The 15,102-nt window shown below is 37.5% G+C and overlaps 1 protein-coding gene across 1 annotated transcript in view; it reads left to right on the forward strand.

The window, feature by feature from the left end:
• Window positions 1–6,729: 6,729 nt before the first annotated feature.
• LOC112465451 (elongation of very long chain fatty acids protein AAEL008004-like) overlaps window positions 6,730–15,102 on the forward strand; it is a 28,126-nt gene continuing 19,753 nt past the window's right edge. The window contains exon 1 of the mRNA XM_025033001.1: window positions 6,730–8,081. The gene's annotated coding sequence lies outside the window, so the exon portion shown is untranslated. The remainder of the gene's footprint in view (window positions 8,082–15,102) is intronic.

Below are 15,102 nucleotides of genomic sequence, written 5' to 3' on the forward strand. Positions count from 1 at the left end.
TATATATATATATATATATATATATATATATATATATATATTTGTTTGTTTTAACATTTTTAATTTTTTGTAAATGTAAATCTGCATGTATTCGCAATTTGCATATATGCATATTATATATATATAATACTTTTATATCTTTTAAAAATATTTGCATATGTCCAATCGCTGAAAATTCTAATATTTTTCTCGAACGCGTTTCTAATTCAAAAACATTTAAACAGATAAAGAACGATTTCTAAAACTGCGTACTTATATGTTTTATTAAAAAAAGATTTAATAGTCTAAAACTAGGTAATGTCAAGATTTTAACCGAGTTAAGAAGTACCGCTACCGCACTGTACGGTATATCGCTGAGCAGTTTATAGAAGCAAGATCTCTCAACGTGTTTAAATATAGAGCACATATAACGAGATTTTCTTAAACACAAAACTATTTTCCTAGTTCGTTTTATAAATATGATAAAAAAATTGAAACAATTAAATTTAAACTTCTTTATGTATATATTTGAAAAAGTGATGTCCTATACTATCTTTGCAGGAAGTAATTTTCTACTTACTTTAAATAAAATATGTCCAAAAGGATACTTTTTATTTATTGCAGGTGTGTGTGCGAGAAATATTATATTTTAAAGCGATTTAATTATATTTTTTCTTACAACGTTAAACAAATTATTTAACATATAGAGCAAACGTTTGTCGTCAATATGATGAAGCTTGTGATGTCATAATCCATAAAACCACAATTGTGATTTTCTATAAGTCTTACATTTTCTATTAATCTTACATAAAATACATAAAATACAAAAGTAGTAATTCTCATCATGTTCGTTTATTACAAAAAAGATATAAATAAATATTCAAAGTTTCTTAGAATTCAGGGTACGTGCATATTTTTCAAACATTTGCTCAGTAAACAACATTCACAAGCACTAAGTTAACGTTAATAAAAACGCAAATGTTATGTAAAGGCTCATCGTGTAAACTCATAAATAAAAAAATATCTTCTTTTCATCTTGGACATATTTAATTGGAAAGTAACTGTACACGCCAAGTCATCAAACTCGCGCACTTTATTAATATTGATGTTTTAAAATTTTTACAAAACGGTCTATTCTTTAATCTCTCTCATCAGTAGAATTTTATAAAGATACTATGCGAAAAATCTTAAACCACCGTAACAATTTTTTTGAAAATTTTGATATAACATTTTTATTTTTACATTTTTATAAAAATTTAGTCTTGACAAATTAATATTTTAATTGATATTTGAATATCAATTAATATTCAATGTAATGTGATATATTCAATGTGATGTTAAATATCTGAATGTAATATATTAATATTATAATATTCTTTAAATATTGATAAAATTTATTATATAAAGCACAAAAATAAATGGCATTATTGGTTTCTAGCAATAACAAATATTAGCTTATCTAAAAATTATCTACGGACTTTAACGCAATACCCGATTTGTCCAACTCATCCATCTTTTCTATTTCTTTAAATAATCAGAATCCATTTGCCATAACTGTAAAAGAATTATATTAAAAATAAACATCGCAAAATAATGCTGGTACACAGAAATAAGAAGAATATTCTTGTTTTAAAAACATCTTTAGAGTTTCAGCGTGAAACTCTTGAAATGAGATTATATTGCGTTAAACGAAGAAAACTTGCTTGAATAAAGTCACTTTACATATTTCAACTAAGAAAAAATGTTGAAATAAAAAGTTGGAACTTTTGTAAGACAATTGTTGCATATGTACGAAATAATAAATGCGTTAATTTGAGTGAGTTTTGATTTAACACTTCTTTTTTTTCTGTGTAACAACCAAACACTTAGTTTTATATCCAGATAAGCATTCAATGTGAATGATGATATTGTGACGACATAAAGTGTGAGATTGTAGAATATGATTAAAACACTCTAGTAGCTTTTCACACTTCTTCTGTATCGCATGTCGATGTGCGTAGAGAAATTTGCATTTATCTACCTGCGCATTAGTAACGTCTGGAATAAATTCCAAGAGCAGATTGCATCTTTCAATGAAAAATACACTGATTACATAGCAAATGGATAAATATTTAAAAAAAAAATTAGCGTTATGACTTCAAGAGTTATTGCAATCGAACATCGGCGAGTTATCATGTACGAGAAATAAAATGAATGCGTAGTCTCACTGACAGCGATCAGCAGTTTTTATAGTCATGATTGAAGCTAAATATCCACTAATTGTAAGTTGTGTGTAGTTAAACAGATCGTAGTCCGATCAATGATTCAAATATCAAGGAAAAACTCGATTTAAATATCAAGACAAGAAAAATATGAAAACGGAAAAAAATAAAAATAATATTATAGAGAACAACAATTATTTCTTGTTTAATTTTTTTCATTAAAATAAAATACTTAGAAATAACTAAAACAATAAAGTAATTAAGAAACAATTGCAAATAAATCATCTATAACTAAAATAAATGCTAATAAATCATTTGTACACTCTATATCGTATCAGGATTTAAAAAAAAAACACACAGAAATAATATTGAAAAGTTTTCTCTTTGTGGAGAAGAGCATTAGTTTTTACAAGCTGTTTAACGAAAATCTACAAGAGATGATATTTGCCAAAATATGACAAACGCTTCACATTTTCGAGCGTGTTTATTCTGTCTGATAATATCCAATATAAAATTTTTTTTTAATTATTAATTATAAATTAATAATTTTTCTGTCTTCTCTAATTAAGAAATGAGAGAGAGAAAGAAAGAGAGAAAATATATAGTTAGATTATATTATGTGTATATGTTTTATATGTATGTACGTCTGTGTTTTGACTACCAGGAAATTCTGATCATTAAAGTGGACCACTTCGGCAAATTTTCGGAAAAATGCAAAGAAATGTAAAATATGCAACGTCATCTGCGTAAGTAGATTGTCAATATCATTAATGCGATTCTAAGGAATGCAGGTGTACGAACGCGCGTTTTAGCATGTGTAAAGATGGTCGAGCCTTTATGAATATATCTCACATTGATCATTGTAAACACGTGGACGCGGTGACGTTTCGTGCAAACAAAAGCGTCGCTGTTCCTTGAAATTATTGAAAATTTCATTATTCATGATGTCATCGAAAATATTGACAGCTAAGAATGCCGCGTATTGTCCACGTCCGTCGCGACGATCCCGTCATCTTCCATCGCAGCATATCGGCACGAAAACAAAATTCAACGGAAAACGACGCGCGTACGTCGTACACGTTAATTTTCATAGTAAGCAAGATCCCGGGTAACGTCACCTCGCACTGCCAAATCTACGAGCCAGTAACGCGATATTGCCCGAGACAGGCCGGTCACGAAGGGAACGTGCGTCAAATCGGCAAAGTGCTTCGAAATATTTCAGAACGGGAGCGCGAGAAAAGGGATTTGAGATGGGATTTGTTGAGCGCCGTGCAATCACGTCGCGTTCGTATATAGATATACAGAACAGGCTTAATTTGAAACGTAACATACGGCATTGTTTCTTGAATCGGCGTGAACTAGATCTTGCACGGTAAGGTACCTACTCGAGTGTTTCGCTCTGATGTTGACTCGCTTAGAAATATAAAAGTCGATCTCTCTGAAGAGGTTTATCTTATGCGAGAAAAGATTTGTAAAAAATACAATTGTTTTCACTGGTCGTACTATATATCTCGAGATATCTAGAACTTGTCAAAATCGGAAAGAGACACTTGCGTATGTTAGAAAATATCGAATCGTTCGTCATGAGAGAAAGAGAGCAGAAAATGAAACAAGGAGAAATGTTTACATGCAAGAATACGTTTGTTGGGACGGAAGGGGATCCGCTGGCCGCGGATGGAATTTCCTAATCACTCGAGATACGAGGGTCGGGATGAAGAATCGCCGTTCTAAGGCCGTGGGGAAAATCGATTTCCGTCGGAATAACGCGCGAACGGCCAGCATCCCGCGGCCCAGCAGCTCTCGAAGAGGACCAGCAGAGTAGATCGCTTTCGCTGACCGCCGCCGTTGTAACCGTCGTCGATATATGCCAACATGCCTGACCGGCATCGTGACTTGCGTAACTTTGGGGGAATTGTTACGTAGAACAGCGACTACGCTTTTTTCTCTCTTTCTCTCTCTCTCTTTCCGAAGATAACCGGAATCGCTCTCATTCCGGTCCATTTACTCACTTTCCTCTCTGACGCGATCCCGCGGCGAACTTGAGGCCGGCGAACTTGCGCACTTCTCGCCGATAGAAGAGAAGTCACGGTGTTACGAAGACAAATTCGCGAGTTAACCCTGAGAACTTTACAGCCAACCTCATGTTGAATAAATGAATTTTTTCGACTCTCGACTTTTGCCCATTAGGCATAAAATATTAAAAACTGTTTTAATTCTGCGCATTCTAAATTACAGTCGTAAATTCTCGTATAAAAATATTGAAGTTACTTATTACAAATTGCGAGTGATTAAAATTAAACATTCATAAAATCTTGATCACTCAAGGTCCGTAATTACGTATGCATGCGCACAAGTACACTGATTGGTTTCATTAATCATGTCCGGTTTTGATTTTTAAGTTACACATAAATCATCATTTATTTTAATACAAAATGAGATTAAAATTTTAAATTTTTGCTCATATATTTCTTCCTTATCGCTTATGAATAATATAAATTTAATTATATCCCATGGGTGTAAAATTATATATGTCATGCTAGATGAGATATGCACGACAACGGAATATTTTTGCGGAGAGAAAAGGAAAGTTTTATATATAACGCCGATTGTAAATTTATATACTATATAAATAATTTAAAAGAGGAAGATATATTTATTAGAAAATATATTTATTAGAAATGAGAGACTATAATATTAGAGCATTATATGTACATTGTACATGCTGGATTTATTTTTAGATTTATCAAATTTTGTATTTTTCAAAATAGTATGAGGACGAAATTAAAAAAAAGAAATTAAAATAAGCGGAAGTAAAGACTATAAGAGTCAAACGCAGATCTCCGTGATTAATATCAGAAATAACTGATTTATTGGTCGTTGTGATTTACATCGATCCGTACATTTCGGCTCAACTTTGAGCCATCCTCAGCGGTATAATATCATATGGTACGGAAAACGTTTAATATATTATTTTAATTTATACCGCTGAGGATAGCTCAAAGTTGAGCCGAAACGTGCGGATCGATGTAAATCACAACGACCAATAAATCATTATTTCTGATATTACGCGCACGGAGATCTGCGTCTGACCTTTATAGCCTTTACTTCTCTTATTTTGTATTTTTCTAACAATAAGACAAAAATTTGCAATCCTGAAATATACTGAGATCCTGACCTAAACTTTCAAATAAATCAAGACATCTAGCTTGACGATATATAAGTGTATGGTAATAGACCGACACGATAAAAAGAAAGTAGGTTTCTGTAGAACGCATTTTATATGATGCAATAATTGAACGAGAGAAAGAAAAAAAAATGGTTTCGCGCTCGTTGCACAAACATATCGGTATATCCCGTTTGCTAATTAGTTTTTCATAACATGCCTTCTGTGCAGAGTTGCAAAATAAATTATAATAATGTGATTATAACGTAATGTAGTATATAGGAGAATGTTACAATGTGTGTGTCTGTGCGTGTGACGCATAAACAGAAGTATGTATTGTCAAACGTTCTTCATACGACGGAACATAGAGAAGTTAAAGACCTGCAGACGTTCGATATTTTTCACAATTGACTTGTAAACTATATATATATTGAAAATTTTTGTTTCGTTAATTAATAAATAACTATATTTGTGTGAAAATAAACTATGCGTAACCAAAAATAAAATAAGTAAATAAGCTATGTTCACAGCTAATGACAGCTGTCAAATTAAATCAATTTTCTTAGGATTTTCTTGAAACTGTGAATATACGTTAATTTAGGTGTGCTTTATGCGTGGTATAAATTTCAGTACCTCTTCCGGTATAAAAAATAAAGATACTGAGCCTCAAAGTTTCAAATTTTACTAATGAAAAGGTTTTCCAGGCCAAACGGTAAGAGATACGAGGTTGACCAAGAGGATCAAAGTTGCTCCTCTCGTCGAGTTCTATAAGGAAAAAATGCCAAATCTAAAAACAATTAAATTTAAATTTTTTTTTAAACTTTGAGGCTCAATATCTTTATTTTTTATACCGGAAGAGTTACTGAAATTTATACCACGCATAAAGCACACTTAAATTAACGTATATTCACAGTTTCAAGAAAATCCTAAGAAAATCGATTTTCTCTAGTATAAGGACGAGAGAACGTCCTTGATATATAGAAATAAATATGATTTAATTCCTCCCCGAAACAAAAAAATAGTTTTCAGTATATATTTTACAAGTCGATTCTATCGATTTGTAAGTGTTGATTTTTATTGAAGCATGTTTCCACTTAGGATATATTTAGCGAGAATTTTTATCGTACATTTTCTCAGTTCTGACGTCACAATCTAAGATAGTAGTGGTGAGTGAACAGGAGCCTTAACTGCAAGATACAAATGAAGATACTTTCGGCCTCCTGGATTAGGCAAATTTCACACTTGGCGTTCATCACCCGGGATGCTGCGAAGCGGCCGAATCCACGGGCAAAATTACGGTTGAACGTCGTACCGCGGGATGGCGCTAGATTTCCGACGCGCCTCGCCGGCGCCGGTCTCGCGGAGACCGTCACAACCGCTCCCGCGCCCGTGGTGTTCGCCCGTTCCGTCGCTTCCGTCACTTCCGTCTACGCGATCACCTATCCGGCGCGATTAGCGATTAAATAAAGAAGGACAGCTACACAAGATTCTTCGAACGAACGTCGCGTAAAGAGAGGAGAAAAAAAGGGAGTGCACGCCGGTGAAAGAGAGAGAGAGAGAGAGATAGAGACGGAGACGGAGAGACGAACGAGCCGGTCGGTGCAGAAGTGCGCGCAGGTAACACGGGCGTCGGGCGGAGTTAACACGAGGGAGAACGGAGCAGAACGAAGCAGAGGATGTAGGATCGCGCCGGTGTCAAAGGGAGACGGAAGAGACGACAACGGCGGTAGTGGCACTAGTGGCGGCGATAGGATAGGTAGGACGCGGTCGGGGGGGAGGCGATCGACTACGTTCAGCGGCTGGCGGGCGAGCGAGGCAGCGAGCGAGCGGCATAGGCGAGAGACTCGTCGGCGGCAGTGGACGGACGGACGGCACGGCAGCGGACGGCGGCAGCGTCGGTGCTAAAAGGCGGGGACGGTCGTCGCTCGAGCGTGACCGCGTGTGTGATCTTAGCAGCGCGGCGCCAGCCCAGAGAGTGTCCAGTGTCCAGTCCCTCTCCCTTTCTCTCTCTCTCTCTCTCTCTTTCACCCGGTTCGCCTTGGTTCGTCTCTCTCCTCCGTGCCTTCGCGTGTGCGTCTCTCTCTCCTCCATCTCCGTCGTCCCTCTTCTTCCGCTTCGCCTCCCCCTTTCCGTGCATCCACCGCCGGGCGACGTAGAAGAGGAGGAAGACGACGACGCGTGCCCGCTCGACGGCCGAAGAAAACTTGCGGCCGACGGCGGGCAGTCGTTACTCGAGTTTACCGAGCCGCAACGGCGAGAGGCATAATTTCTCGTCATTCACCCGTTCGTTCGTTCGCTCGCTCGCTCGCTCGCGGCACACTTCATCACGAGGTCGCGGCCGCGCGGGAAGAAACCGACCGACCGACCGCCGGCGCCGAGGGGAAGCGACGACGATCACGGAAGAAGAGAAGCGGCGCCGAGGTTGTTGCCTCCGCGCTCACAGTTTTCCGAGGGAAGGTGGTGTGTCGTGCGTTTATGTGCGCGGTCAGGTGACAAAGGGAGAGACAACGACGACGAACGCGGGGTGTTGTCGCTGCTGCTGCTGCTGTTGCCGTCGCCGTTGCCGTTACTCCATCGCTGCTGTTAACGTTGCCGCGAGATCACGTAATCGCCGACGTGCTGCTGCCGGCTACGCGCTGGTGCTCGCGAACGAAGGGTGCTCGGTGGCGACGACGGACGGTAACCGGAGCGGACCATCCCACGGGGGCGGCGAGGAGAAAAGGGACGTGGAATAGCAGGTGGGTGTAACCCGCGTTGACGGCGATTCGCGCGCGGCCACGTTAACGGCCGGCGGGGCGCGCCGCGTGATCGTGCACGCGCGCCCGCGGCGCGTGTACCGGCGTCCGCCGCGGCGGTTACTTTGAGGTTAAGTGACGCACCTGCGATCGATCTGCGCCCGCCCCGCGGAGAGGAAACCTAATCTCGGAGCGACGATCGGGCGAGCCAGGAACGCGCGGAACGAAGGACGCGACCGAGGGAAATCGGCGCGCGGTATCTCGCGTTTCTCGACGTCGCTCGGCCAGGATAATGCGCGAGGAATGCGGCGGCCTCGTCCCCGCGAGCGCGCGAGTTTTCGTCCGTCCCTCGAGAGGATCGGCGCGCCGCGCCGGGTCTCTCCGGTTTGAGCGTTTTGTTATTCGCTCGGCGTTTCATTCGGCTCTTTTCTCGTTCCAACCGGCATACCCCGGGCTTGTAACCCCCCAAAATAACTTTCTAACCCAAATTCTTTCAAATTCGCGAACCGTCGGAATGTCAAGTATACGCGAGACTTGACGCGTTGTTCTTGTGTGATATCTGGTTACCCTTGAATGTGAGAAAGATCGAAGCGAACGAGGAAGAGGTTTGACATTCGCTCGAAGATAACTGTTCGCTCATTAACATTCGAGTGTCCTCGATAATTTTTCGTCTTTTCGTGCCAGCGCGATTTATTGAGTCTTGCGTCTCTGATCTCGATGAAATGGTCTCGCAAAAGGAATTTAGAAATTTAAACAATTAGGGAAGAATGCCATTTTACGGTCGCGACTGGGTCTTGGTAGCCTAATGATATTATTCATGAATTTGTACTACTATTATTGTTCTAGCTTTAATTGGACAATTAGAGATCACATTTCAAGACCGTAAGTAACGGCGCGTGGTTTACTCTAAAACTAAGGCGAAGAACTGTACATAAAATTCACACGAATAATATTATTATTATTATTAGACTACCAAGATCCAGTCCTGACAGAAAAATTACGTTTTTCCCAAATCGATTGTACATTATATCGTATATCGGTCGTGTTTTCACTTATTTATTTATCAGAAATTTATATTGTGTGTATGTGCATTAATACTGATATATTATAAAAAAATATAAAGTCGTATGATTCTCGGGAGATCAATAATTTCTACAATGTAATACATAATAAATGTAATTTTATGCGAGTAGTATTCTGTGTAACAAAAATAAGGTATTTATTCACTATACGGGCACCACTTCTGAAATAAATACATATAATAGTAAATTTAATTATCGTTACTTGAACAAATAATGTAAATAGGTTAGTAATCGCTGTACTGTCAAGTAGAAAAAAAAATTAAAAGCAGCGCTCGCGTCCAACGAATAAGTAAATCACTAAACTGCAAAACGACGCCGGAGATTTTTAACGATAAATAATGCACGCGCGATCCGTTTAATATATTCCAACCTTAATTACTATTGATTACTATAATGACGGACGAGCGTCAGAAAATATAATTTTATTTCGCAAACTACACATTATTTGCGATGAAAATTGTAGCAAAAACTTTTCGTGCCGTAAATAAGCAGGGAAAAACAACCAAGGGTATAAGACAAACAAGATTGAATAACGTTTGGGAAAAAAATAACTTCCGTTTGTTCGTTCTTCCACGCGTGTTCTCATCAGCCGCCGCAACGTACTTAACGATTCAATCAGCGTTTTCGATAAAGCGCCGCGCCGTAATCATACGCTTTACGCAAAATTTACTTTCGTTGTAATCGCCAAGCCTCGCTATATACTGACGGCTCGAGAGCGGTTCATTCGGGCGCTTTCTCTCTTACGTTCAAACGGCACGCTGCTGAAACGTTATATTAGCTGATAACCAATACCCATAACTCGCGGTGAACTTGGTTGATGTCTTAACATTCTTGTATCTTAATTTCTATGCGCGCCAATAACTGATAGTTGAATCGTATGCGACGCTCCTCGGCTTCCGCTCCGAAAAAAATTTCATTCCGTGGAATTTTACCGAGTACCCCTAATTGTAAATTGTACCCCTAATTGTAAATTGAGCTCTTTATCAATTGAAAAATAAATTGTACGAGACGATCCACGTTCGTTCTAACGCCCCCCCTCGAATCGCGCGTAGAAACCTTCGCGACGTTATAATGCCCGCCAACATCGAAAATGTTGCTCGGAGCAAATAAATGTCGCGACCAGACACGGCATTGCCAGAAGAGTAACTTTGTAATTTGAAACGCTGCAAATGGCTGCGAGGTTGAAACTTTACGAAGGCAATAACGTTACATCGTCGTTGCGGGTATTGTCACTTTGTAATTCTATCTAGTGCTAATTAAACGCCTATAAAAATATTAACTAGTCCAATGCCTTGCATAAAGTATATAAACTCAAAACATTTGTAGTTGTCTCTTCCTTTTTTTTCGCTTTAGAATATTTATGTAATCGACAAAAATGTTCCCACATTTTTATCTTCAAATATTCAAGCGTTATGAAACTCGAGAAAACGTTGGATGTTTTATATGTTTTATTAGTTTTGGACGTTCAAAAGTTTAACGCGTTCAGAGTTATCAGAATTCGCCGCAAGAAGTTTAAAAAGACACGAAAGATTTGATGCCGACTCTAATAAAACTTTGGAGATTAATGCCACTTTCGATTTCAGCATCGTAACGTACGATAGTCTTTCATGAAGTTACATGAAAATTATCGCTTCACATCGACCTCTTATTATAGTCGAAACCGTAATTAAAAAATCTGAATCGTAACAAAGGGTAATCATAATAAGAAACCTTAATAATCACCTTCATAGTAAGAAATAATGAATATTTTCCCTACGATAGCATCAAGCTTATGTCAAGAAAAGTGTTACGTGAATTTTAGCCGTTACCTGTATTCTTAGATTTCTCTGATTAACTGCTTGAAAGCTAATTAAATCGCTAAGATGCATCTCATGCCTATATGTAAAAATACGCATGCTATTTGCGGCAATTTGTTTATTTGTAGTGTTGACTCAAATGCCGTCAGCAAAATATTGCGGACTATCATTAGCAATCGCGCGTCTGCACGAGTGATTGGATGATATCGCATGTTGGTTGCGCCTATTAGTAAATAAATAAATAAATAAAGACGACGCGGAATATATCGGAAACGCGACGAGTGCTTTTTGTTTTTCGACTTCGCGGGATATCTGTTTTTTTATTTGTAAATTCAATATTTATGCAAATCAAATAGAATCGCCTCGCGAGTCCTCGCACGCCCGCAGCTATTATACACTCCGCGCTGGCCGGTTTAATCGAAACGGTCTCGAGCCACGATTCGAAAAAAAAAAAGAGAAAAAACGCGAAGTACACCGTGTAAATATAGAATACACGCGCTTTGACCGCATAGTCGCGTGCCAACGTTGGGCTATCGATAAAAGCCTCGTTCCTACGTTCGATCGTTGTATTCTTACGTAGGGTATGAAGTTTAATCCTTCGCGTCTCGACCCTTTATAACAGCGCTGCAGCGGGATTTTTTAATTTCACGATTGACCTAAAATACAAAAGTTTCGATTAGTGTCTGATAATTATACCCGGTATATGTATCAGAGCCTGATGACCATGTATTTTGTGTATGATTACTAACATCATATATCTTGTATCAATATTGCAACGAGGACATTCTTTCGAAGAATTTGCTTACGAAAGAATTAAGAGAAAGTGCGACTTGCATGGCCGATTACGTACGCAAGTTTCAAACGATTCCTGCGTATGACGTATTTTGGCTAGAACCGATTACCGATTGATTAGACATTGAGCACAATTCTGTTTCAAGTAAAAACAATGAAACGTTGGGAAAAAAGAACGTGGAAGAAAGAGCAACGTGACTTAATATGCAGCATGCAGCTTATACATCTTCCAATCTTCGTGCGTTCAATGCCAACAGGAATATCTTATTACTGTTTGACACGTATTCATAATAAATCAATTTCAAGCATCAAATTATCGCTTTTCTCGCCTTTATCCGCGATTTCTGCCTTGATCGTCGCAGCCAAACGTGACTGCTTCGCGTTGTCATTTGTCGCGATAACGTATCTTCCATTACGATTAATCGAAGATGTACGAGGAACTCGCGATAATCATTATAATCAAGAGACGTGGCTATTCTTAATTACGGTACGAAAATAACATTCCGTCCGCGATATAAAAAACGATAAAGCGATGATTACGTTGACCGGTATTATTTAATCTTTATTACGTGTCGTTCGTATAATCGGCTGTATTACAGCAAGACGGCGAGCGAATACAACTTTCTACTCTCATAGAACGCTATAAATAACGGCGAAATTACGTTCATTTAAAAATTATAAATTAAACGCTACCGTTTTTTTTTCCAATTGAACTCGCGCTACAAATTGTAGAAATGTTGACGTTTTCTCTACTTTTCTATTTCCATTGTGTTTACCTTTCACGGAATGCAACTTGTAACACATACTTCGCACGCGAAACCTGTTAAGCCGTATACTTACATTCAATTATGCAGTTAATCGATTTATAGTAATCTATAATTTATCAGTTAATTATGGTATAAGGATGTTTTTTTTATTATTTATTTGAATATTTAATACGTATTTTGATATTAAAATTGTTGTTCAATCCATAATTCTCTCATGGATATCTACATCAGTCATAGAATTATAAATATCAAATTTACATTTTTTCGTGTTTAAATGTTAGAAATCTAATATTGCACTCATAAATGCAAATTATTGCATTGCATTGGAATTGTATTAAAGCGTAACAAATTTGTATTACCTTTTTATGACTTTTTTTATTTGCGATGCAATACTATATAAAAAAGTTTACAATTTGATTTTGTAATACTGTCGATAATAAGATGTTACAAATATTAATATTGATTTAACTGACTATTAACGAGATATCGCTGTTAATTAGTATCAAAATTTTGATTAACCGCGTACAGTTCTGTTCAGTTTTATTAAACGACACGTAATTCGGTAATTCATGAATGGCATTCGCGATAGAAAATTCGATAATTTAATTGATGATATTTAACCGATAATGCATCGCGATGTGAATCATGAACAAGCGGCTGTTTGACGACGTAATCAGCCGTGTTACGAACAATACGAATCTGTCAGAATCAGAAAATGCTAAGAGTAGACTATTTAACTCCATATAGGTATATGGTATTACGATAAAATTACGTAAGGCATCCTTGAATCTCTATTAAGAATAATCTTGAAAATAGATCTGAAATTGCTTTTTTGCTTGCAGAATTTAAATTTAATATAATGCGCTTTTTTATGATTTCCGGAATACATAATATTCGACGTTAAATGTTTTATAACGTTGTTTTAAATTAACGCTCGTTCGAAATTGAATAGAGTAACATGTTTTTTTTTTGTTTTTTTTTCTTCTTCTTAAAGATGAGACTAAGTAAGTGACTATAAATTTAAATGTTATTGACGTCTCAACAGCTTCATTAGAAAAAAACTTTATTTCCAAATTGATCAAAATATATAACTGAAAAGATTGGCAGCTTAATTAAAAATTTCTCCAAACAGGCCAGTTTGATTGCGAGATTAGTTAGAAGTTACGCGTGCGATTACGCATTGTTTCGTGTATAAACAAAATGTGTAATAACTTGCTTGCACTGCACGATTGGATCTGAAGGATATCATTCACGTTATCATTACGATAACATTTTTATATATAGTAATTTTAAATGTGGAATCTTTAACATTAAAAGGATTAACTGCGATCGAATAAATATTACGCAATGCTAATTTAAATGAAAGGAAATAAAATCAAGGCACGTGTATATTTATTTAATTATTTAAAATTATGGTAAATACCTGACCTATAAGAAGAACTGCTAATTTATTTTTCTTTTATGATTATTACATTTTATAATGTAACTCGGCGGTAAGAAATAGAAACTGATCCTAAAACTACCTGTGTGGCAACAAAAATTATTGCGCGACATAAATTACACGATTTCCTGTTGAAATAGCAATAATAATTGCTAAAAGTCATAATAAAATTGATAGACGATACGTGGAGACCTTGCATTTCGCACAAGATATGCAATTAATAGTGTTTTATATAGAACGTCGTATATCTATGAAAGATACAAATGCGAAAGAATTAAAAATGAACATTAAGAAAGGAATGTCGCACCGTTATCGTAATTAGACGGAATATTTGCAATTCGAATGCAGGATTGATTTATTAGAAACGCACTTAAGCGCACACCTCTAGAAGAGAAAATGTCAAACTGATTAATCCGGTTTTACGTCGCTGATAAACCATCACGTGACCGTGCCACAATCGTGCCGATAACGAAATGAGTTTTGTACCGGTTATCTAAAAAATGCTTAAATGCCGTGCCTACTCTTTTAGCGCAAAAATACAACACAATTCTTTTTCTCCATAAGTCAAATATCGTAATTTTATAAACCGCGTGCGGTATACGTCACACATACACATGCGTCCCTTCCGCGCTCTCCTTTAAACTGCCTAACTCTGGTGCAATTGTTTTTGACGCGCCGTAATCGTGTATTTAGTAACTTTCTCGCGGCACACTTCGCGGTACCGAAGGTAGCCTCCTTCGTGTCACTTTTCCGTCTCTCCTTTTTCTCTTTCTCCTTTTTGTTTCGAAGGCCTGCCACCGACGTCTGCTCACCTGTCTGTTTTACGTAATACGCATAATCGACCGGGGAAGCTACGCCACGTCGGGAAAGCGGGGGAGAGAAATTTACGCGACTCGATAAGTCTCGGCTAAATCCCGTTTTGCACCGACAAATGCTTTGGTCGCTATCGGCATTATATCTTCTCTTAAACATTCAATAATGACGACGACTAAACATAAGTCTCTTTGATATAAAATTTCACCGATAAGAAGAGAGGATTGATAACGGCATTCACAAGTGTTGATACGGTTAATATTCGTACCACATACGATGCGTTCTATAACGATCAGATTTTTTAATTCGATGGCAAATTAAATCGAGTGCAAA

Source organism: Temnothorax curvispinosus, unplaced genomic scaffold (genome assembly GCF_003070985.1).
Source record: "Temnothorax curvispinosus isolate PA1 unplaced genomic scaffold, ASM307098v1 QBEX01015206.1, whole genome shotgun sequence".
In the NCBI taxonomy this organism is placed as follows: domain Eukaryota; kingdom Metazoa; phylum Arthropoda; class Insecta; order Hymenoptera; family Formicidae; genus Temnothorax; species Temnothorax curvispinosus.